At 42.3% G+C, this 24,212-nt stretch overlaps 1 protein-coding gene across 1 annotated transcript in view; it reads right to left on the reverse strand.

The window, feature by feature from the left end:
* TRAPPC9 (trafficking protein particle complex 9) overlaps positions 1-24,212 on the reverse strand; it is a 305,011-nt gene that overhangs the window by 122,074 nt on the left and 158,725 nt on the right.

Consider the following 24,212-nt stretch of genomic DNA (forward strand, 5'->3'; position numbering starts at 1 on the left):
CTAGAAAATTTAAAGGACCAGGAATATGTCTGATTCTTAGATGGGAGAAAAAAATTGAGCATGTACTTGCCCTGTATCATCAAAGATCCATTTCAGTAAACACTATTTCATCCTGCTTCTTCAGTAATGTTAAATAATTCAATTGAAATTGGCCAACTGAAAAATTCCCCATATTGTAATTTTGCTTGCTTTAAGCTATTCCTGTGCACAGCACGGTCCTTTTCATTTGGAAAAAAAAAAAGAGATTTCCATTTATCATCAAAAATAAATATTTCTACTTGCTATGCATATGGGTTTCTGAATCAACGTACTGAATTTTTTAGAGAATTTAGTGATGAAGTCAAGGCCAAGTGCCACAAATCGGAATTAAAAATTAAAACACATGTGTAGTACTAAATCCTTTCATTCTTATGAATAGAACAGAAGGCAGAAGTGTCCTTCCTTCCTTCCTTCCTTCCTTCCTTCCTTCCTTCCTTCCTTCCTTCTTTCCCCAAATTGGACTAAAAACATAACAAAACAAAAACAACAATTCCCTAAATTGTTCAGAAGCAAATCTATATGTTTGTAGACAAGGAGTTTGAGAACAAAAAAATTCACATAGCAATAGATTATCCAGTAAAATAGTGGTTAGGTGCTGAAATATTTAAACAGAATAGAACTAAAAAAAACCCTTCGCTACATCTCTGCCCTTTTAATCATGCCTGTTAAATTAATATCCTGAATAGCTTATTTTTCTTGTGGGCCGCTTGAATTTCTATTTCAAATGAAAATAATGAGCTATTGAAGGCAAATGAGAAAATATTGTAAAGGAATAAATTGCTTCGCATTCAGAGATTAAGATTTTTAAAGCCTACATCGTTTAAATACCGCAGTAATTGATTTTTTTTTTCTCCCCAGCAAACCTTTCCACCACCATCAAATAATATTATTAGTAAAATAATAATAATGGATAATTACCCTGCATTTTACCAGTTAAAAATCAAGCTTATTTTCAGCTGCATAGAGAAAGCAAATTTGAAACCCTCAGTGGCCTCTAAGAAGCTAAGCAAGTAACAGGCAATCAACCACAGTTCATTTTGCTTAAGCAAATACGCTATAAAATCTCAAATTTATTTGTTCATTTACACAGTGCTGTAAAGCATGTCGCTACTCATCTCTCATTGCCATGACTGCCACCTGCCCCTCACAACCTCCAACACGTAACTGTTGTTAAGTGGGAAGTGGTGGGAGTTCCAGATAAGGAATACGGGGCGTGGGGGGCGTACCACATGGGGATCGGGGAGGCCCGACAAAAACCACGTGTGAGTTGTTTGGGGAAGGGGGTTCGGCAGGATACAAGGAGGCTGAGGGAAGGAGGGGGCGGGTCTGTGCATATCCGTGGGAGTGCAGAAAGGCCAAGAGAAGGAGGAAGGCAGAGTCGGGAGCGGGGAGAGACAACGTATCGCAATCTTTGGCTTTCCCGTTGACTTTGCATGTGGGAAGCTATCTGGGAGGGTCACAAGTGGAGATTGTGTGGCCACGGGGCCTTGCAACAGCCAACCTCCAGGAGTGGTTGCAAGTAAATGAGTAACTTGTCGTTCGTCAGAGTTCCCAGAGCCGAGGTGGCGCAGTGGGTAGAGTGCAGTACTGCAGGCCACTTCAGCTGACTGCTAGCTGCAGTTGGGCGGTTCAAATCTCACCGGCTCAAGGTTGACTCAGCCTTCCATCCTTCCGAGGTGGGTGAAATGAGGACCCAGACTGTGGGGGCGATATGCTGACTCTGTAACCCGCTTAGAGAGGGCTGAAAGCCCTATGAAGCGGTATATAAGTCTAACTGCTATTGCTATTGCAATTTTGAGTGGCTGCTGAAGGAGTGGTCAGTGAATGAGGGCCACTGTTGTGGCCTGTCCAGCTACCAAATCAGAGGAGGGGAAGGCATTGGAGTCAGGATCAGCATCGAGGCAACTCGAGAGCTCCGAGGGGGAAGACGGAATGGAGCTGTCAGAGAGAGAAAAGGAGACAGAGGCGGAGCCTAGGCCATCCGTCAGCCCTCAGGTGGAGAGTCAACAGCCCCCAGATCTGGAGGTGGCTGATGAGAAAGAGGAGGAACAGCCAGGTCCAGTGCCTGAAACACAGATGCGCAGAAGGCAGAGGAGAGGAGAGCAGTGATAATGTATGGCCCGGTCCTTGGGAAGGAAGAGCCACCACTGCTAGCAAAGCCCCACTCCAGCTCTAGGGATAAAAGGCAGGGGGTGGAGATGAATAGGTTTGGCAGACAACTATTCATCTTCCGGACAGACGGACGTGTTAGCCTATGATGAGTGAGAAACTTTTTGCCGAGCTGCTGGCGCTCCTAATAAAGGAATCTTTAAGTTCACTTCAGACGGTTTGTCGTGTTTAGGGAGCTGGGTCAGAACCATCACCTGTACAAAGTAAGGGAGTAAATCTGCCCTAAGGTGTTTCATAAAGTATGTGAGTTCTCTAGCAGCCGCTAGTCATCTGCTGCAATTCGCGCGCATCACGTGAGCTTATTCAACTCTCGGCACATTGTTAATGAAGACTCTGTGAGCTTCCTGTCCTCAATCTGAGGTCACTCCCTAGGCCTTAAGAGTTACAGCAAAGAGCTTCCAGAGTTATGCTTAGCTCCATCCTGCAGTGCTGCCTGTAGGAGCCTGATTGGATTGTTCCTGGTGTTTTATTTTGGCTGAATCAAAACAAATAGGACAAACGCCATTGTTAAAAGAACTCAAAAGGTAATTTCAGGCACTTTGCTACAGGTTCTGACATGATGGGATTGATTACAACAATTGACTTGTACTTTCACACAGACACACCTCTCCTCTAAGGTTAGGTCATTATCTGTAGTGCCAAAGGCAGTCTCTCTCTCTCTCTCTCTCTCTCTCTCTCTCTCTCTCTCTCTCTCTCTCTCTGTGTGTGTGTGTGTGTGTCTGTGTCTCTCTCTCTGTCTCTCTGTCTCTGTCTGTCTCTTTCCCTCCTTCCTTCCTCCACAAAAACATTGACATTTTTTGTCATCAGGTTCATACTTCATTGATCAATGTTAAAAAGACAAAACTCAAATAAATGTATCAACGTGTAACTGTAACATTACAAGTTGTAAGGTGGTAACTGTAATCCACTAAAAACTCTACATAAATCATTATATTCATGTCATTATCGCTATGTAAAATAAATGCACACAATCTTATTAGCAAAAGTAAATATATATTTAAAAAATCAATAAAAACAACATCAAGTTCTAAATTATCTCCGACTGTCTTCTGACTGGTCATTGCATCTTATTATTTATCAATATCATCTCTAAATATATTACTAAAACCCTCGTAGTATTTATCTGTTCGTACCCTCAAGTTAACAGTGCACTACACTGTAATAATTTTTGAAAAAATTAAAATCCGTGAACAATAAAAAAAATCCTCTAACAAAGAATGCATTTAAAGCCAGGACCCATTACTCCCATGGAATTGAATTTCCACAATTCTCAGATTTATTTGCAAAGTTATAGCTTTCACTCAAAAGATGCCCCAATACATCACCAGGTTGCTATTAAAATATCAAAACTACTTCAGGTTAATATCTTAACATCAAACATTTCCCTTTGAAATGTTCTATGTGTTTAGGTGTGACATACAATACAGGTATATAGCAAAGGAATTATTGCTTCAAATTAATCAAACTTCTGCTCTGGATTATATTGTTCATTTTGTCATTGCTTCATACATCCCAAACTTGGTTTTCCAGTCTGATGTTGTCAGCAAAATATGCCTTTTCCAATATTGGAGTAAATATGTCCTTGAAGTTGTCAGCATGTATCAATATAACTTATTATTATAATATTTTGAATTTATTTGCTGGGGAAATATTCAGAGGTGGTATTTAGCCGGTTCGGACCAGTTTGGGAGTACCAGTAGTGGAAATTTTGAGTGGTTTAGAGAACCGGCAAATACTATCTCTGGTTGCACCGCCTGCCCCCCCCCCGCCCCCATCGTTCCCTGTCCTATATTCCCTTGTTTAGCTCAGCTGATTCATGCGGCAGAGCAAATTGCTATATCTCAGCTGAGCTAAAAAACAGTTGAGCTCACCAGCGCTGACACCGAGGTGGTCTTTGAGTGCTGCGCGCAAGCACAAAGCATGTTCTTATAGAATCGGGGGAAAAAAAAGATTTGGAATCCTACCACTGGGAAAATTCCTAGTAGAAAAAAAAAACCCAAGGGATTTGAAAACATTGTACCGATTTTGTGTTATATTATAGATTGGGATACATTTAATGTGTTTTTCCATATATCCACCCATATATATGTTCACAGTATCTAATTGTGCTTTTCTTATCACAGCTATCTCCAGCATAAAAGGCCTCAGAAGCTGAGGCTGAAGGTCACAAAATTCTTGTGCAACAACACACCGACCAATTTGATGGTCTTGCTTTCATCAGCTCTTCTAATATCTTCATATGACTTCATATGTTCCCAAAAGACTGAAATGTTTTAGTCAGCATTATAACTTTTAAACAAGACTTCTGATGGATCAAGAATTTGCAATTGAACTGAGTCAATTTAGGAAAATAAACACTGCATAAATATTAGTTTCTCTCTCTCTCTCTCTCTCTCTCTCTCTCTCTCTTTCTCTCTCTCTCTCTTTCTCCCCCCCATCTCCCCTTCCTTCCTTCTCTTCCTCTCTCTCTCTCCCTCTTTTTTTTTTTACATTATTGTTTTCATGCCCAGCAGGAATTTTAGGTGAAATCCTATTTAAGAGGACCACATCAGAACCAGGAATGAATGACCACAGCTGTTCCTACCAAGCTTCCCAAAATGGACTCTGGCCTCATAGCTGCCTTTGTAATTAAGGATCAAGGCCCTATTAACTCTTCTGATTACAACTTCCCTTTTCGCTCTTCGCTGTTTCACTTATCGCAGTGCCCTCTCTTCTTCAAGGTTAAGATTGGGGCCGGATTTAACAGGTGGCCGGGACTCATTTCAAACGGCAAGATAAGAAACCGAGTGTTCACGCTTGCCAAATCCTCTCAAGGGAAAGCTTTGCTCGCGGCTCAAATGTAGAAACGCTGGACATTTCTCTCAAGAGATCTTCTGCTCAAGAGGAAAACCGGGAGCCTCTATGTCACCAGCATCCTCATAAAACAGGCCCAGGACTTGCTGAGGCAGCGTAAGTAAAATGATATTCCCTCGGTAGGATTGACGGCCGCTTTAATTTGCTCCGCTGGTAAAAAAAATATTGGCTGCTAGCAGTTAGGCCACGATCATGGACAAAGTGTTCGCTCCATAGGGCCATCATTACTGCTGGATTCTGAAAATCCCGAAGTGTATTTGCCTGGGATCTCTACCGGATCACAGGAGCTAGCTGTTTATGCAAGACACCGGCTTCTTTTGTTGTTCTGGATTTCTTTTTTTACTTGAGCCCTGTCAATGTCCACTCCGGGTTTTAAGATATCATGAATGCTTATGAAGTATTCTTAGTGGGGGTGGAGGAGGAGAAGGAGGAGGAGGAGGAGGAGGAGGAGGAGGAGGAGGAGGAAGAAGAAGAAGAAGGAGAAGGAGAAGGAGAAAGAGAAGGAGAAGGAGAAGGAGGAGAAGAAGGAGAAGAAGAAGAAGTTGCTTACTCTGAAAGGGATTGGAATGATCTAATTCCTACACTCATTCAGGGATGGGATTCTATCCTGTTCGGGCCCGTTCAGACGAACCGGTAGCTCTGACTATCAGCTGGGAGCGAACCGGTTCGCTCCGACTTTGAAGTGGGCCTGCCTGCCCACGCCTGCTCTATACTCACCTATATTTCCTTTTCCAAAGCCCAGGTGATCGGCACGGCAGAGTGGATTACCGCGCCTCAGGTGTTTTCCTCACCAGCAGTAACACAGGTGGTGTGTTTTCTGTAAAATGCACATGCAGCGTGCACAAAGCACGCACTCAGCGAACCGGTTGTTAAACCAGTAGGATCCCACTCCTGCATTCATTGTTACGACTTAAAAATACCCCGTATATTCTGTTAGCTGAAGTATTCAAAACACGCGAAGAAGAATGATGATGCTCATAGTGCTTTGGGCTTCACTTGTTTACAAAATTTTCAGTTGGCAAACTGAACCGCCCAACTGCTGACGGGTTCTTCTGCTGAGACCCTTCCCTCCCTCACTTTCTTCCAAGAACCATGATGCCCTTTTTAAGGCAGCAATATCATCTGCTGAGGAGGCACAGTGGCTCAGCGGCTGAAGACACTGAGCTTGTCAACTGGAAAGCTGATGGCCTGATTCGAGACCCGAGTGCCATGCAATGGGGTGAGCTCCCATTACTTGCCTCAACCCCTGCCTCCCGTAGCAGTTCGAAAGCACGCAAAGGTAAGTAGATAAATAACTGCCATTTTGGTGGGAAGGTAACAGTACTCCATGCCTCTTGGCGTACAGTCATGCCAGCCACATGACGGTGGAAATGTCTTCAGGGGATGCTGGCTCCCTCAGCTAAGAAATGGAGATGGGGGCTGGATCCGGCCCCCAGGAGGCTTAGATTTGGTCTTCAGGGCCACCCTAGAAACACTGAAGGAATGGCCCGCAGTGCTTCTGCCAGAAAAATGCAGCTTGGGAGAGCCATGGGTGGCCCTTCCAACCTCTGCTTTTGCTGGCAGAGGGTTACAGGAGGCCGCCACAGCCGAAAACGGAGCTGGGGAGTGCATTTATTCTAGCAGAGCACTCAGACCACCACAGGTGCCCCAATGCAAGTGTTGTCGAGCTGGCCACACACACACCCCAGCCCGCCAAAGATCAAACAGAACCCCGATGTGGCCCTCAATGAAATCGAGTTTGACACCCCTGATCTAGAGGAAGCCAATAAGGTCCTAGCATCTAATTATATCTTTATCTGTGTGTGTGTGTGTCCCAGCATAACTCTGGAACTCCTTGAGAAATTTCAATCAGACTTGGTACACAGATGAGTTACTCTCTGGAAAAAATACTATGGCGGTAAGACACCCCTAACACTTCTCGGTGTGTGTGTGTGAATCTATGTGTGTGTGTTCCAGCATAACTCTGGAATGCCTGGGCCGCTGAAATGAAAAGGAATGAATTATATCTATAGTGTCAAATCACAGTACTTTTGACAGTGATAATGTGCATTTGGATTCAAGTTCTGTTAAGATACAGCCTGCCGTGCCTTAAAATGGCTTCTACTGTACAGCACAGTGTAGTTGCCATGGTAATGGCTTCACAGTACTCCACAAGGGGGCTCCCTATGCTAAGCGGGATTTGTTCCAGGCAACGCCGGGTTATCAACTAGTTACTTATATTTCCAGAAGCGTCCTTCGTTTGGCTTGTAAAGATTTCTAACTATTTCATCCCACCAACGATTACGCACATCTTTAGTGCTGTCTTCTTTTAGGCAGATTTACTTTAAAGGACTGGTGGTGAAGCACTTAGTTTAGAAACCAACTCTCTGTATCCAATCAATTTTAATAGCAGTGAGCCAGTGACCTATATTTCATATTCGGCTGAGCTTGTAGAGAAAGACCTGGTGCTGCACCACGGAGAGCCATTAGATGAAATAGAAAATTTTGATCGTGTTCGGTCCACCTTGACATCCAGATTTAGCCTGGAGAGAGAAGTCATCTCTACTGCATCTTAAGAGAAGCAGAGGAAGAGGAACCCAATTGACACTACAGTGATTTCTCACTGGTGTTTTGTACTTAGGGGCACCATATCTTGTTGGAAGTATTTGTGTAATTGTGATGGATCCATTCCTATCTCTTCAATGTCATTTGAAGAAGACAGAACCTTCTGGGTTCTGTCTAAGAGCCAAGGTGGCGCAGTGGTTAAATGCAGCACTGCAGGCTACTGCTAGATCAGCAGGTCAGCGGTTCAAATCTCACCGGCTCAGGGTTGACTCAGCCTTCCATCCTTCCGAGGTGGGTAAAATGAGGACCCAGATTGTTGGGGGCAATATGCTGACTCTCTGTAAACCGCTTAGAGAGGCCTGAAAGGCCTATGAAGCGGTATATAAGTCTACTGCTATTGCTATTGGGACCCTTCCCCGCCTCAAGTAACAAGCAGAACCAATATATTTTCTAGGAGCACTTGAAGAGATAGCAAAATTTAAGAGTAACCATGCCAAAGTAGAGAAAATATGCAGAGGATGACAATGTGCAAAGGGTTTGCAGCTCTGACTCTTGCTTTCTACTCTTGAAAAAAAAACAAGAAAGCTCCATGGAGCTACACATGGTCGGTTTAACTTGAATACTTTGATATACAATTACAGAATTGCCATTATAGCAGTCCTTGAAAATCTAGTTAAAACATAGGACCTAATAACAGTACCATCACAATAAACAAATACTGCATTATAGGAAAAAGAAGTGGTGCCCGAATCGAGCCTGAAATTGGGTCACAAATTCCTGATTGTGTGCTCAGCGGAAGCCGGCTCCTTTAAGTCTTCCTCCAGATCTACAACCTTGAGTCTAATCTGGCTCTCCTTGGTGAACTTTAAATTTCTAGTCAAACTAGAAACAAATCCACAGTACAGGAGGTCCCACAAGCTCGTCGAATCAATCCAGCACATCCAGTCAAAATAATAATAAACTCTCATTTTCATTCCCAGATGGTAAATGCAAATTCGGGATCAATAACAATAAAGTTTAAAGGAAGGAAGTGCTAGAGACAAAAGTGAAAGTTACAGTATATTAAATTTGCAGTAAGGGAATTTCAGGCAGATTTTCACTTATGATTCTAAATTAGGTGGTGAATCAATGAGGCAAAGAGTTATATAGAAAGGATGAGCAGATGGCCTGAGCTATCAAATACATAATAGTCTTCCAACAAGAGTGAGGAAATGGTATACTATAAAGCAGTGTTTCTCAACCTTGGCAACTTGAAGATGTCCGGACTTCAACTCCCAGAATTCCCCAGCCAGCATTCAGAATTCTGAGAGTTGAAGTCCGGACATCTTCAAGTTGCCAAGGTTGAGAAACACTGCTATAAAGGCTCATACAGAAACTACCTGGGATGTGGAATTTGGGGGGATGGAGTGGGATGCAGTGGTGGTATTCAGCCGGTTCGGACTGGTTTGGGCGAACCAGTAGTGGCGATCTGTAGTGGCGACTACCCCCCCAGCGCTATGCCGTGCTATTTAGCCACATTTTCTAAGCTGCATGCAAGCTGCACGCTCACATTTTTGGTACGCGGCAAATCGATGGTAAAAATATGTATGTGGCGAATCAGTGGTAAACATATGTGAATATCGATGGTAAAAATGTCCCTCTGGTGGGAGGGATAGGACTTTATTGTCACTTTAAATGTGCATACATGAAAATGAAGTTTGGTTGCATTCAGCTCTCAAAAGATAACCATTATGCATATACTCATATACATACATGTTCTGACTCCCCCTTCTTCACTCGTTAACAGATGACAGTCAGACAGACTTAAAAGGAAAGAACTTTATCAGTCTCGGCTCATGCTGGCTGCGAGCCCAAATATAAACATAAATAAAGTCTCTGACCAAAAAGGTTTTACAGAAAGAAAGCAAATCACTTCTCCAAGTGTCTCTTTGAATCAAGGTTACAGAAAGCAAATCACTTATCCAAGTGCCTCTCACAAACAAACCATGACCGATGAACCACAACGAACGAGTGAACGTTGACTTCTGCAACCAGGGCATGGCACCATCAGTCCTTTTATCTCCAGAAGATGACACTAGCAAGCCCCAGCTGCATTGTTATTCCTGCATCCCGACTCAACTCACAGCAAACTTCTGCTGAGTCACAACACATACACATACATGAGACTTTGTCTGGTGTCCTTGGTAGGTGCCCTCACAGACCACGTCCTGTCACCACTGAATTAAGGTGAGTGTTAGGATTAATAGGCCCAGTTTTAGTACAGAAATAGAGCTGGCTAGTCCTGAGGCTAGTAATATCGACCCCATGGACTGGTGTCAACTGGGTGGTATTGGTGGAGTTGATGGGTCATTATGTGTCTTCTTGTAGGTAAAGAATGATTAAGAGTACGAACATGTACGCTATAGTATTAGTATATAGAATATAGATTAGATATAGTATAGTATAGTGAGTAGTTATAGTATAGTATTAGTATAGTATATAGAGTAGTTATAGTATAGTGTAGTATAGTATTAGTATATAGAGTATAGAGTAGGTATAGTATAGTATAAGTATAGTATAAGTATAGTATAAGTATAGTATAAGTATAGTATAAGTATAGTATAGTATAGTGAGTAGGTATAGTATAGTATTGTATATAGAGTATAGAGTAGTTATAGTATGGTATAGTATAGTATTAGTATTAGTATATAGAGTATAGAGTAGGTATAGTATGGTATAGTACAGTATAAGTATAGTATAGTTTAAGTATATATAAGTATAAGTATAGTATAAGTATAAATATAAGTATAGTATAAGTATAAGTATGTTCACACAAACAAATCCCACAGATAATTTGTATCCTGTGGAGTCCGTGGTGCTCTCTAAGCTTGGTGGCTTTCTTGCAATCGTTTCATTACCAAACTAGGTAAGGTCATCAGTACTAGAAGAGAGTGGGGTTTGCTCTCTCCTCCACTGATGTTACCTGGTTTGGTAATTAAAAAAAAAACAAAATCAAGGCAACCACCAAGCTCAGACAGCACCAAGGGCACCAGGGTTCAACTCTATTCTATCAATTTGTATCATGCAATTCAATTGAAATCCCCAGTGAAAAAGCTTTTTTAAATTCTCTCCGTGTGTAAAAAAAACCCCTTAATTTATAAATTTGCAGGCTAATTTCTGAGTAACACTAAGTATGCCTCGTATTTGCCCGAGAAACATGCTTGAGTACATTGAGAAGAACTGCACTTTTAAAGGTCAGATTTACAGACTTAAGTGTTTCTAATCAACCAAATTAATTAATTAATACAGGCATCTTGGTGAGACACACACAAATTAAGGGGAATTAGTTCTGAAATCAGGAGCTCTCGAAGAAAGAAAAATGCAGCCAAGAGCTGAAAGCCGACTAGCCCTCGCTCAGTGCTAGTTACGCCAGCGTTAACTAGAAGGCGTCTGGGCTGACAGGAGCATCAGTGGTGTATTATCTACACCTTTAGAACATTCATACTCATATGATTCATGGATCTGTATAAGCCATGGACATTTGTTCAGCAACAAATAAGCTAAGTATTTCATATTTTGTAATTTTCGCTGGAAGAATTGACATATAGCTGTTACTGGCAATTTAAAAATATTCATAATGAAATACTAGCAAATATTGATGTATATGCGCACACACCCACACCCACACCCACAGAGAGAGAGATGTATACATACACATCAATCTACCCATCCATCCATCCACTACACACACATACTCACACACAAACAATGGAGGGATGGATGGATAGATACATCTATATCTTCCTTCCTTCTCCTTCCCTCTACTCTCCCTTCCTCCCCCATCTTTCTCCTTCCTTCTCCTTCCCTTCCTCTCTTCCCTCTCTTCCTCCCCATTTTTCTCTTTCCTTCCTTCTTTCCTTCCTCCCATCTTTCTCCTTCTTTCCGTTTCCCTCCCTACCTCCCCAACTTTCTCCTTCCTCCCTCCCTCCCATGCAATATTTGATTTTTTTTCTCCCACCTTATCACAAAAACACTCAAAACTATCACCAATTAATATTTAGGGAAATTACGTTGGAGGGAAACTAATCAAGGAGGGAACCAATCTAGAAATAAGAAGAAATTTTAGAACAATTAACCAGTGGAATAGCTTGCCTCCAGAAGTTGTGGATGCTCCAACACTGCAGGTATTTAAGAAGAGATTGGGCAATCATTTGTCTGAAATGATGTAGGATCTCCTGCTTGGGCAGGAAGTTGGACTAGAAGTCCCCCATAGTGTTTTTCATCTCTTCTTATTCTGTTACTCTTTTATATTGGGGCTCATATATTTTGCATTTCACAAACGATGTTTAAATACACATCCAAGCCAGGGGTGGTATTCACTTACGTTCCCTACCGGTTCGTAAATGTGAGCGCACGCAAGCATGATCACGGCCTTCCGTGCATGCGCTTTGATCACGCTCATGGCTTGCCCACATGTGCGCGACCTGAAAAGATGCCTAAATAGGACGGCATAGAGCTGGGCGGGCGGGCGGGCGGATTTGCTTGGATCAGAGGTGGTATTCAGCCGGTTCAGACTGGTTCAACCAAACCGGTAGGGAAAATCAGTTGAACCAGTCTGAACCGGCTGAGTACCACCGCTGATCCAAGCATTTCTGTTTTTTGTGCAGCTGGATGTACAGTACACATTCTCCGCCTTGACAATCTCTGTAGACAGAGGTTTTAAAATTGAAATAAAGCCCAACCCCATTGAAATAGAACTCAACTGCTCTCTCAAAGGCCAAAAAAAAAAAAAACCCCACCATTCTAACATTAGATGGGAAGAACAGTTCTACCTAAAGACATAGTTAAAAGTTGGTAACATCAACATGAGCAATCTGGCTGCTGTGTTAAATATGGGCTGTTTCTCTGCTTACATCATGATCTTCACAGCACCAAATGTCATTTGCTACTCTAAATCACTTAAGAATGTACAGTGCACTAGAATTTGTAAGAATGACTTGCAACCGCGCTGAAGTGATAACCGTAACTGTGACAGGCGATAAGAAAACAGGGATGTAACCGCATTGTTTCAGCAAATGAGATTTCAATTTCCCAATTTACGCATTACCAACTTGGTATAATGAAACAGTTCAAGGAGATGTAATTAGACATTTTCAACACCGTGGTTATTTAATTGTGAGTAGAATTAGCCAATGAAATCTTGCTATGTACAAGGAATTGGCACAGCAGGTGGCTGATTTTGTAAACTCCAAGCAACCAAATCTCATTCATATTTTGGGTGGGCGGTCGTGGGAAAAACCCAGGGTTGTAGACTAGAATCAGGGGTCTCCAACGTTGGCAACTTTAAGACTTGTGGATGTCAACTCCCAGAGTTCCTCGGCCAGCTTTGTGGGGAACTGGGGGTGGGGATTGTATGGAGTGGGGTAGATATAGTCAAAATAACGTTCCTTTCTCAGAGAATCAAGGACATTTTGCCCTGCACCTGGAGTGGTGTGATAGGGAGGCATCTCCAGTTGGGACGGTGCCTGATTGGACCATGTGATTGAACAGGGACTTGAACATTGGTTTGGATGGGGAAAACCTGGAAACTTTCCGATTTGGGTTTTCCCAAATGTGCCAATATGACATCGCTAATAAAAGGGAACTTTGAAGAAACTCAAGCCACTGAGTCTTCTTTCGTTGGGGGGGGGGGAGGGGTGTTACTTGGAACCCTGACACTTATCTCTAACCCATCATCCACTGAGAATTTGTGACCCTGCCCAAGATGAAAATAAATCTGGTGTGCAAAACACCTATTGTAGGATACCTGGAAGAGGAGAGAGGAGGCCTGGGATATCGTGATAATTTTCCTACACGTCTCAAGTACATTGACAGATTTGGCAAATTATCTTTAATGTGCGTCTCCCTTGGCAGAGTGCAGCAGAGCACACTGTTAAGTGGACTTTTGGAAACGGGCCTGTATATTCTTTTTAAACAAGTGTAACATTTTGTCTATTTCCCTGAAATGACAATGACGTTGTGTAAAAGCATGTAAAGTTGCAGAGATCCAAGGAGTACATACTCTAGGGTGAAAAAAGTACATTTAGGGAAGAAAAACCAAATGCACAGGTACAGTATAGGTGGTACCTGGCTCAATAGTATTAACTGTGAAAGGGATCTTGGAGTTTTAGTGGACAATCATTTAAATAGGAGCCAGCCGTGTGCAGCAGCTGCCAAAAAAGCCAACACAGTTCTAGGCTACATAAACAGAGGGATAGAATCAAGATCACGTGACGTGTTAATACCACTTTATAAGGCCTTGGTAAGGCCACACTTGGAATCCTGCATTCAGTTTTTGTTTCCAGGATGTAGAAAAGATGTGGAGACTCTGGAAAGAGTGCAGAGAAGAGCAACCCAGAGGATTAGGGGACTGGAGGCTAAAACATATGAAGAACGGTTGCAAGAACTGGGGATGGCTCATCAAGTGAAGAGAAGGACTAGGGGAGACATGATAGCAGTCTTCCAATATCTCAGAGGCAGCACAAAGAAGGAGGAGTCAAGCTATTCTCCAAAGCACCTGAAGACAGGAGAAGAAGGAATGGACAGGTAGGCAGATGATTCAGACAGGAACAGCATACACTAAATGGCACAACCAAGTAGCTAGACTATATACAGAAACATCTGCATTGCACGGGCTGGATATTCCCAAATCCAGACTGGAGATAGATAGATTGACTGACTGACTGATTTAGAAAATGTATATAGTCTACTCACTCATGGCGACTCTAGGTGGCTTACGGACAATAAAACACAATGTAGAAAAAAATAAAACAGTAAAAATAATAAAATAATAACCCCCACCCATCTTCCTCGGCGACAATACACACTCAAATCAGCCATTTAATGGGCTCCATCCCACTCTGAGTTCCCCAAGCCAGCTGACAAATCCATGAGTATCAGAGTGGGCTGGGGGGGGGGCAGTCTAATTTCTGGAGGGATAATTTTCCAGAGGGAGGGAGCCACCACGGAGAAGGCTCTTCTTCGGAGTCCCGCCAGATGTATCTCCTTAGGGGATGGGGTACCCACAACATTCATTGCCTCCCCGCTCTAGTGAGTTGGGTAGATGTGACCGGACAGTCCCTCACAGGATGGGCTTCAAAATTTTTAGTTCTCTGCCCGGTTGCTGGTGGCCGTGGCCATGGTGGGTGTGGCCTAGTTGGCCTCCTGCACCACAGGGGGGGCGTTTTTGCCTCCCAGGGCTCTTGAGCCTCCGGGAGGGCAAAATCCCAAGCTCCGAAGGCCCTCTGGAGGCTGGAAACAGTTTTCCCAAACCTCTGCTAGGCCTGTTTTTTGCCCACCCCAAGCCTCCATGCACACCCTGCATCCAAAACAGGCCATGTGCGGACTACTGAGAGGGGTGAGGCGGGGTGGGCGGGGCCAGCCAGGAGTGGGATTGGGGAGGGGTGTCTCCGAACTGCAGAGAATCTTAGCTAGAGGTTCTCTCGAACCCTGGTGAACCCCCAGAAGCCCATCCTCCCTCAGATATTGTCCTAGCCGTAACTGTATTGTTTTTAGTTCTCGTAATTTACAGATTTTTGCAGATACAATTTTATGCTGGAATTTACAGATTCCACAGAAGGTCATGGAAAATTAACTGTGGGACGTCCGGATCCGGAAATAAAGGTACACAAGAACCAGAAGCCAATGGTGGGGATGGACGTAGCAATGGCAAACGGCAGCCCCATCTGGGAGAAGGAATGAGAGAAGTTGGATAAGTAGAAGGGCCTGAAGAAGGTACAAAAAGAGGAATTGGAAATCAAGGACAGAGTGGTCCCAGTGAGTCTTAAGCTGGTGGAGTAGCTCCAACCCTGGAAAAACATTGGAGCTCTCTATCCAGAAGTGTGCAGTGTTAGAAACAGCTAAAACAACCACACAAACATCTCAAACTCCCAGGTCTCTGGAGAGGACCCAAGTTTGAAGAAGACGCCTGTCACTCACAGATCAATCCCCGTATTGATCTGTCTACTCAAAATCGCTGGAGAGGGAGAATGGTATAAAAATGTCTATATAAATGAGTATAAAGATGGAGGGAAAAAGTATTATTAGGCTTTCTGAGAATTCTCTGCATACAACACACGCAAACAAACTCTCGTTGTAAAGATGTATTTACATATTTTTCGAGATGCAATTCAAGCGGAAGATTCAAAAAGCATCTAAAGGAGAGAAGCGAGTTGTTTGAGGATTACATTTTCAAATGAAGTATTTCAAGTATTAAATCTTAATGCAGCTCTTAAATTATTATTTTTTTCCTGGAAGATTTTTAAGTTACTCATAATGATACTACAGGGGAGGGGGAAAAAAATCAATGACAGCCTTTTGGAGAAAAGGGCAAATTTTAGGGATGGGATCTTTAGAATAAATAGCAGGGAGAAAGCCTAATGAAAATAAAAAATGGTAATCCCCAGAAATCGGTGTAAAATAAAATCTTATCACAACTTCACCAGCAATAACATTAATCCATTTTGAAGCAGCAAGAGGAGAGCAGCTAACTATTAAACTAGGCATGGATTTAACAATTCACCTGGTTTCCATAGGCAACCATTTTCAAGTGTCAAAAAAACTTGGTGTGTCTGTGTGAAAGTCACCAGACATCCTTTTCTATTACTTCCAAGTGCAATATTTTTTTAGCCTTCCAAACCCTAACTTTGCAAAATCCAAATGTCTGTAACTTCTTCGGCTTCAGTGCCCATTAAAAAAAAAACTCCTAGCCTTAAAATAATTACAGACTCCTAAAGTATAAATATGTGATTGTGTCCTTCCTCTGCCTCTGCTTGAAAGAATGTTTTTTTTTCCAAATAGGTAACGGTAAAGGTTGCCCTCGCGCATATGTGCTAGTCATTCCTGACTCTAGGGGGCGGTGCTCATCTCCATTTCAAAACCAAAGAACCAGCGCTGTCCGAAGACTTCTCCATGGTCATGTGGCTGGCATGACTAAATGCCAAAGGCCCAAGGAGCGCTGCTACCTTCCCACCAAAGTGGTCCCTATTTTTCTACTTCCATTTTTTATGTGCTTTCGAATGGCTAGGGTGGCAGAAGCTGGGACAGGTAATGGGGGCTCACTCCATTATGTAGCGCTAGGGATTCGAACTGCCGAACCTCTGATCGACAAGCTCAGCCATGGAGCCACCGCATTCATTTTGTTTTTTCAAATATATTGGGGGAAAATATTTCTTGGAGGGCATGACACTTTGACTAAAAGATGGGTCTTTCATCCTTCCAATGTAGAGTGGTACCAAGAGAATCATCCTTGCTTGCTTCCTGGAGGTACGACGAGAACCAAAAATGAAAAGCCAGATCCACAACAACCGGTTACTAGCTTATCAACTGCAGTGATTCAACACTGTCGAGACAGGTCATAAAATGGGGCAAAATCTAGTTAACAAATGCCTCATTTAATGACATAAATTTTGAGCTCAATTGTGGTCATAAGTAGAGGACTACCTGTACTGCATTTTATACAACCGTTCCTTAGACGGATCGTATTACATAGGTAAAGGTAAAAGTAAAAGGTAAAGGTTCCCCTCGCACATATGTGCTATTCATTCCCGAATCTAGGGGGCGGTGCTCATCTTCATTTCAAAGCCAAAGAGCCAGCGTTGTCCGAAGACGTCTCCATGGTCATGTGGTGGACATGACTAAATGCCAAAGGTGCACGGAACGCTGTTCCCTTCCCACCAAAGGTGGTCCCTATTTTTCTACTTGCATTTTTACATGCTTTCAAACTGCTAGGTTGGCAGAAGCTGGGATAAGTAACAGGAGCTCACGCTGTTACATGGCGCTAGGGATTCAAACTGCTGACCTTCTGATCAACAAGCTCAGCATCTTGGCCACTGAGCCACCACGTCCCATATTACATAGAAATCAACAATTCTTTATGTACTCCCCATTTCTGTTTAGCAGGGACATTTGCAAAGGGAAGTCAATAAATCTAAAAGGGCAGGTGGGTCCAAACAGTTAAAGCCCTGCCCCCTTTTAATGTGCTTTGTGTGTATTAGATGAATGTAGAAAGAACCACCGCTTTGATTAGTTAGTGGTGTCTTCCCGACCCAGAGATGCCCCAATTAATTGGCATGGCCAAAATAGCCACAAATCCTGAAAAATTTACGAATTAAAATTTGGGCATTCCCTTTTTCTTCTTTCAATTTAAAGAGAAGATTAATCAGCATACAGTTGGCACACATACACAAATATGTATTTAGCAAGCAGGTTTTATTTTTATTCTTCCTTTTAAAACCCAAAGAACCTCCACACATTTGCTTGATTTGGGGTTTTTTTTTTTTGTGCATAGAAAAAATATGCCTATTCATTCCAACAATGCAGCAATTTAGTAATATTAGGCTGTCAATTTAATCTCTATGTTTGGGTGAAACTTGAAAGTATACAGTTAGCACATCTAATTTACAACTGACAGCGATTAGCAAAACACTTTAATAATTCAGCTGATATATTTCAGGAGCCAATATTTTATAAACTTGTTATTCATTCTTACGAAGTAAGCTTTAGGATTAAATTTTTTGCAGTCATTAAATTTCTATTCCCGCATAAAAAAAAAAATCAAACAAACAAGAAACAAAATTTAAATATAATCCAGGCAGAGAGGCAGTAGCTGATCTAATAAACTTAGAAGACATCTCCGTGGTCATGTGGCCGGCATGACTAAATGCCGAAGGCACAAGGAACGCTGTTACCTTCCCACCAAAGGTGGTTCCTATTTTTCTACTTGCATTTTTTACATGCTTTCAAACTGCTAGGTTGGCAGAAGCTGGGACAAGTAACGGGAACTCACTCTGTTACGCGGCACTAGGGATTCAAACCGCTTGACTGCTGACCTCAGTGCCTTAGCCACAGTGGAATAAATCGGAGAGAGCCAAGAAGCCAATTATGGCTTTTCTAATAATAGAATGGGAAGTCGAAAGATGGTCAGCAAAGGGCATACAATTATCATGCAAATATAGACAGAACACAATTCAGTGATTCAAAAATTTAATCAGGGACGTGATTATAAATGCTTCAATAATGCTGTGGTGTCTTCATTCAGAGGAGCAACTAAGCTGCCTTATGCTAAAAAAGAAATGAGCCATCGAACATTTTGCAGAGAACATATGGGATATGGGAAAACAGATGGACAGCAAAAATAATAAAAATGTGCTGCTTTAGTACATGTATGATTGGGGAGGCTTTTCTGTTATTTAATTATCAAACATTAAGCAAACAACTGCATTCTTTTTTTTTCTCTTCCACTCGAAATAAAACAAGTTTTAAAAAGAACAGAGAGGAGCAAAAAAGAGTTATAGTTTGATAAATTTCATAAATAAAATGGGAGTATGTTTAAAAGGTTGTTTAAGTGAAGATAATGCAAACGAACAATTTCTGGAGGAAAATCAAGATAGGCGTTATTCAGAAGTAAAAGTTACTCATGTATTTAAACCGGGAAAAGGCTACAAAGTCTAATAAAGCTTTTATTAACAACATTAATCAGGAAAGAATTATTAATCTCTGAAACAGAGAGCAGGAGGTAAGCAAAAATGTTTGTCATCCAAATGATAACCCTCCGGCAGCCGCTGTTAGTGGTTTGAAAACAGAATGTGAACATTTTTATGCAGATAAATTATGTTAGGCTACACATGCTGCAAATGGATGGATGGATGGATGGATGGATGGATGGATGGATGGATGGATAGAGGGATGAATAGATAGATGGATAGACAGACAGGCAGGCAGGCAGACAGACAGATGGATAGATACGATAGATAGATAGATAGATAGATAGATAGATAGATAGATAGATAGATAGATAGATAGATAGATAGATGAATCCCATAGACATTATATAGATAGATAGATAGATAGATAGATAGATAGATAGATAGATAGATAGATAGATAGATAGATAGATAGATAGATATGATAGATAGATAGATAGATAGATAGATGATAGATAGATAGATAGATAGATAGATAGATAGATAGACAGACAGACAGACAGACAGATATGGATGGATGGATGGATTCCATAGATAGATAGATAGATAGATAGATAGATAGATAGATAGATAGATAGATAGATAGATAGATAGATAGATATGGATAGAGATATGGATAGATATAGGTAGGTAGGTAGGTAGGTAGGTAGGTAGGTAGGTAGGTAGGTAGGTAGGTAGGTAGGTAGGTAGATAGATAGATAGATAGATAGATAGATAGATAGATAGATAGATAGATAGATAGATAGATAGATAGATATGGATGAATACTAGACAGACAGACAGACAGACAAACTCACACAGAGACAGCTCTCAAAATTTTAGAAAATCAAAACCAGAGGTTAATTTGGAGAATATGGACTAGTTATACACAGGTAGGTCTCAACTTGGAACCTCAACTTATGTTGCTAAGCGAGACATTTCTCAAGAAAATTTTATCCCATTTTATGACCTTCCTGGCAACAGTTGTTATGTGAATCACTGCAGTTGTTAAATTAGTAACACCCTTGTTAAGGGACTCTTCCATCTGCTTGGAAGGTAGCTATAAACGGGGATCACATGACGTTGAAACACTGCTACCGCGCGTGCTCACATTTGCAAACCGGTAGCGAAGGTAAATAGATTTCACCCCTGGCTGTAAGTCACTTTTTTCAACACCACTCAAATGGTCACTAGATGAAATGTTGTAAATCAAGGACTACCTGTACATAGCCTGCTTCACTATCTGAGAAAAAAAGAGAGCTATAAATAGATTAGAGGCAACCTTTATTTACCTCTTAAGTGTACTTATTGAGAGAGGACAATACAATATCCAGCATGCAACTCACATTATCCCTTTTCACTGCTGAAATGAAAAAATCCATCTAACCTTCCTCCTGCATCGGCTGCTAACAATTATGTTGGTGTTGTGGCCTGCCAGCAGCCAGCGGAGCAGTGAGGAGGTTGGGAAGGAGCATGGGCCAGTCCTGGAGTCTGGGGAAGGCGGGGACAAGGGCTCTGCGTTGGAGGCAGAGAAAGGGCCCAGGGCCGTCTAGCAGGTCTCAGCTGCTTGACAGCAGTGAGGCAGAGGAACAGCTGGAGCCTATTCCCAATGTCCGCATGAACAAGGCTGCCAGAGGAAAATAACAACTAAGAAATCAGGGTCGACTTGGGAGTAAAGCCACAGGTGGACGGTGGACGCAGAGCCCTCATCAGAGCCTTCCCCAGACTCCAGGACTGGCCCATGTTCCTCTCCAACCTACTCACTGTCCGAATCTGCTGCCAACACCGCTGGCTGCTGACGGGCCACAACAACTATATTCTATCAAATATTCTAACAGAATAATGGGTGGGAAAGCATTTTTGGCCTAAAACTCTATTGGCTCCGGATAAGATTTGGACAGTTTGCAAGCTCAATATAAATTGGTTCAGACCCCTCCCAAAATTTGCAACACTCTATTGTGTGCATGTGGTTATAACAAGCTTTTTTTCTACTGAATTTATCACAAATCATCCGCCTTGAGACAATTTTGGGCAAGTAACAGCACTTACTACTGCTTTTATTCAATGACTCCAGAGTCATTGAATAAAAGCAGAGGTTCTGCTCTAGATTTAGGGTTAGCAATTATGTCCGGAAGAGTTAGCGGTAAAAGAAACCCAGGCCACCAAAGAAGATGGTGGCTGGACACCACCATAACTGACACCACGCGGAGAGCGGAACGACCCCAAGAAGCCGTTCAGTATCGGAAGATGCGAAGAGACCTGGCCCAGAGAATCGCTCAGAGCCAGAAATGATTGAACGGAGAACATCATCTTAACTGGAATTAAGGAGAAACTTCACAACAGTGAAGACAATTAACCAGTGGAACAGCTTACCTCCAGAAATCGTCGGCGCTCCATCACTGGATGTTTCTAAGAAGTCCAGACAGTCACTTATCTGAAATGATATAGGTTCTCCTGCTTGATCAGGGGGCTGGACTATAAGACCTCCAAAGTCCCTTCCAGCTCACTCATCCATCTTCATCAGCAACAGCATGCTTCATATTTCAATTGAAACATTTAATTCACCATCTCAGATCAAAGGACCTGAAGAGTAGATCTTCTTCCCTATCAATTAAAATAGAGCTGGGAGGGACCTTGGCGGTCTTCTAGTCCAACCCCCTGCTCAAGCAGGAGACTCCATACCATTTCAGACCAGGTGTCAGGGTTCCAAATAGCATCCAAAAGTAAATCAGAGTCCAAGGCAAAGTATTGCTCAAAGTTCCAATTTATTAAGAGAACCCTGTTTGGGAAAACTCGAATCGGAAAGGTTCCCAGTTTCCCCCATCCAGTTGAAAGTTCAAGATCTTGCCCCCACACCCACAAATCCATCACGTTATCCAACCTTCCACTGCCATGCTGGCAGTTCCAACCATCCAGTTCCGGTCAGGTGCAGAGGTGCAGAGACAAAGGATGACCTTGGCTTTCTAGAAAGAATGTTGTTATAGCTACATAGCATCTAACTCCTTACAATCCCCCCTCCCATTTCCCCATAATAGAAAATGCATAGTAGAATAATAGAAAGTGTGGCAGGCCAAAGATCCAAAAGAAAAGATGCCTGCAGGCCTGACACCAGGGTTCCTAATTCTGATTGATTGATTGGTTGATTGAAATAACCCACCGGATTCCCAATGAACACTTTCAAAAAATGGCGAACAGTTTAAGGGGGCACGGATTCTTGTCCGTTTTCTTAAGCCTTTTCAGAGATAATAAAATGCCCATATTTTGTGAAGGCGGACCAGTCTGTAGCAGCTTTTATTGTTCTGGCAACTGCAATTCTTTTTATCTGCCTGAGAGCTAACTCTCGCAGCGAGCATCTCGGAGGCATCTGGTGGCTGCTGTGCGAAACAAAATGTTGAGGCCTCATCTTTGAATTTTTTCCAGAGAATCCAGAAGACAAAAAAAAAACCCCAACAACAACAACAGAATAAGCCAAGGCTGACAATGAACGCTTATTAAAAGGATGCATAATGGCAACACATGTGAACCAATTAGCTTGGCAGCGACTGTGCTGCTGTCAGTGAAAAGAAAGTATGTCCCTTAGCAGAACAGGTGAAAAAGAACAGCAAGGCAGGGGTATCAATGCAAGCAGAAAATAGCTTTAATTGAAAGCAACACGGCAAAACCTCACTTCTTAAAGCACGGCCCCCCAAACTTGGCAACTTTAAGACCTGTGGATTTCAACTCCCAGAATTCTCCAGCCAGCAGAGCAGAGCAGAGTCATCTGCCTTAAAGCCTTATACAATTCTGAGGGAGGAGGGAAGGGGAGAGGCATTGGGGGCTAAACAGCAGGGCTGGGAAATGTTGTTTTAAGATTCCCACGAGAAGAAATCAGCCCCGACTTTGGAAGTTGAAGCTCAAATACTTTGGCCACCAGATGAGAACTCATTGGAAAGGATCCCGATGAGGGGTGGAAGTTTGTTCTCCGAACAAGAGAACATCTCATTACTAAGCTAGGTAACATCTTCAGTGGACTTGACACAACCCACACTCGACCCATCACAAGACCTGCCCTACCATGCAGAGTTTAAGGGATGTCAGGTCAGTGTTCTCCTGTTTATAAGGGTTTTGTGTGGTCAGTGGGTCCCACCTGACTCATTACAGGACCCTCATTTGATACACCCACACCTGACCCATCACAAGACTTTCACGATACAATCCACACTGATCCATCACAACTCCATCATAAGACCCTCACCTGACTTGACCCTCTCCATCAGAAGACCAAGTCCTTATAAGAATATTCGGGTCAGAGTTTGTTGCAGAAAAATCAAATCCAGAAAGCACACAAAGATAACTGATTCAGCAGGATTCATTAAGTTCTTTATATACATAAGAATAGATGAACAATGTACAATACCAACAGATGGTTCTTCCAAGTATACACAAGGCAGGAGAGTTACAGGCAAACACAAGCAGTTAGCTTCGTTTCAGCAGACAAGCCCAGATAGACTGCTAGTTTACTTCTCAGAGCAGCAGATGGATTAAGTTTCTGTTTCAATTCTCTGCACAGACTCAGATCTGTTTAAGCTCCCATAGGCTGACTTAGTGCCTATTCCTATTCATTGGCTGACCTTGTTCCCATGTCTCTCCCAGTCATGAATATTTTAACATATATACTACTATCTCAAAGACTCTGATGTTGAAAGATGGAAAGCAAACGGCTTACCACAATTCAAACTTGACCCAACATAAGATCTATCCTAAGACATCTCATCTGACCTGAACTTCACCTGATGTGACTTCCCCATCACAAGATGATTATAAAGGCTTTGTGTTGATCTTAGCTTAATTGTCCCAGCCAAATGGAAGATTTATCGGGACGAGAGACGAAGAATACCATTCTCCGTTGAACTTTTCTACTTAATTTTTCATCCATTGTTTACAATTCAAAATCAGGGAATAATTCTTTGCAAGAATTCGCACGACACATCACCCCCTTCCTTCACGCAGAGGCTCAGAAAGAAATTGTTTGCTTATTTTACCTTATAGGATTTTCATTGTTTTGATTTTCATAAGATTGAGATATGATGGATGAGCGCTTTGCCTAATATAGGTGGGCTAAATGAGCATTTAATCTCATTTGAAAGC

Source organism: Thamnophis elegans, chromosome 8, assembly GCF_009769535.1.
Source record: "Thamnophis elegans isolate rThaEle1 chromosome 8, rThaEle1.pri, whole genome shotgun sequence".
Taxonomy (NCBI): domain Eukaryota; kingdom Metazoa; phylum Chordata; class Lepidosauria; order Squamata; family Colubridae; genus Thamnophis; species Thamnophis elegans.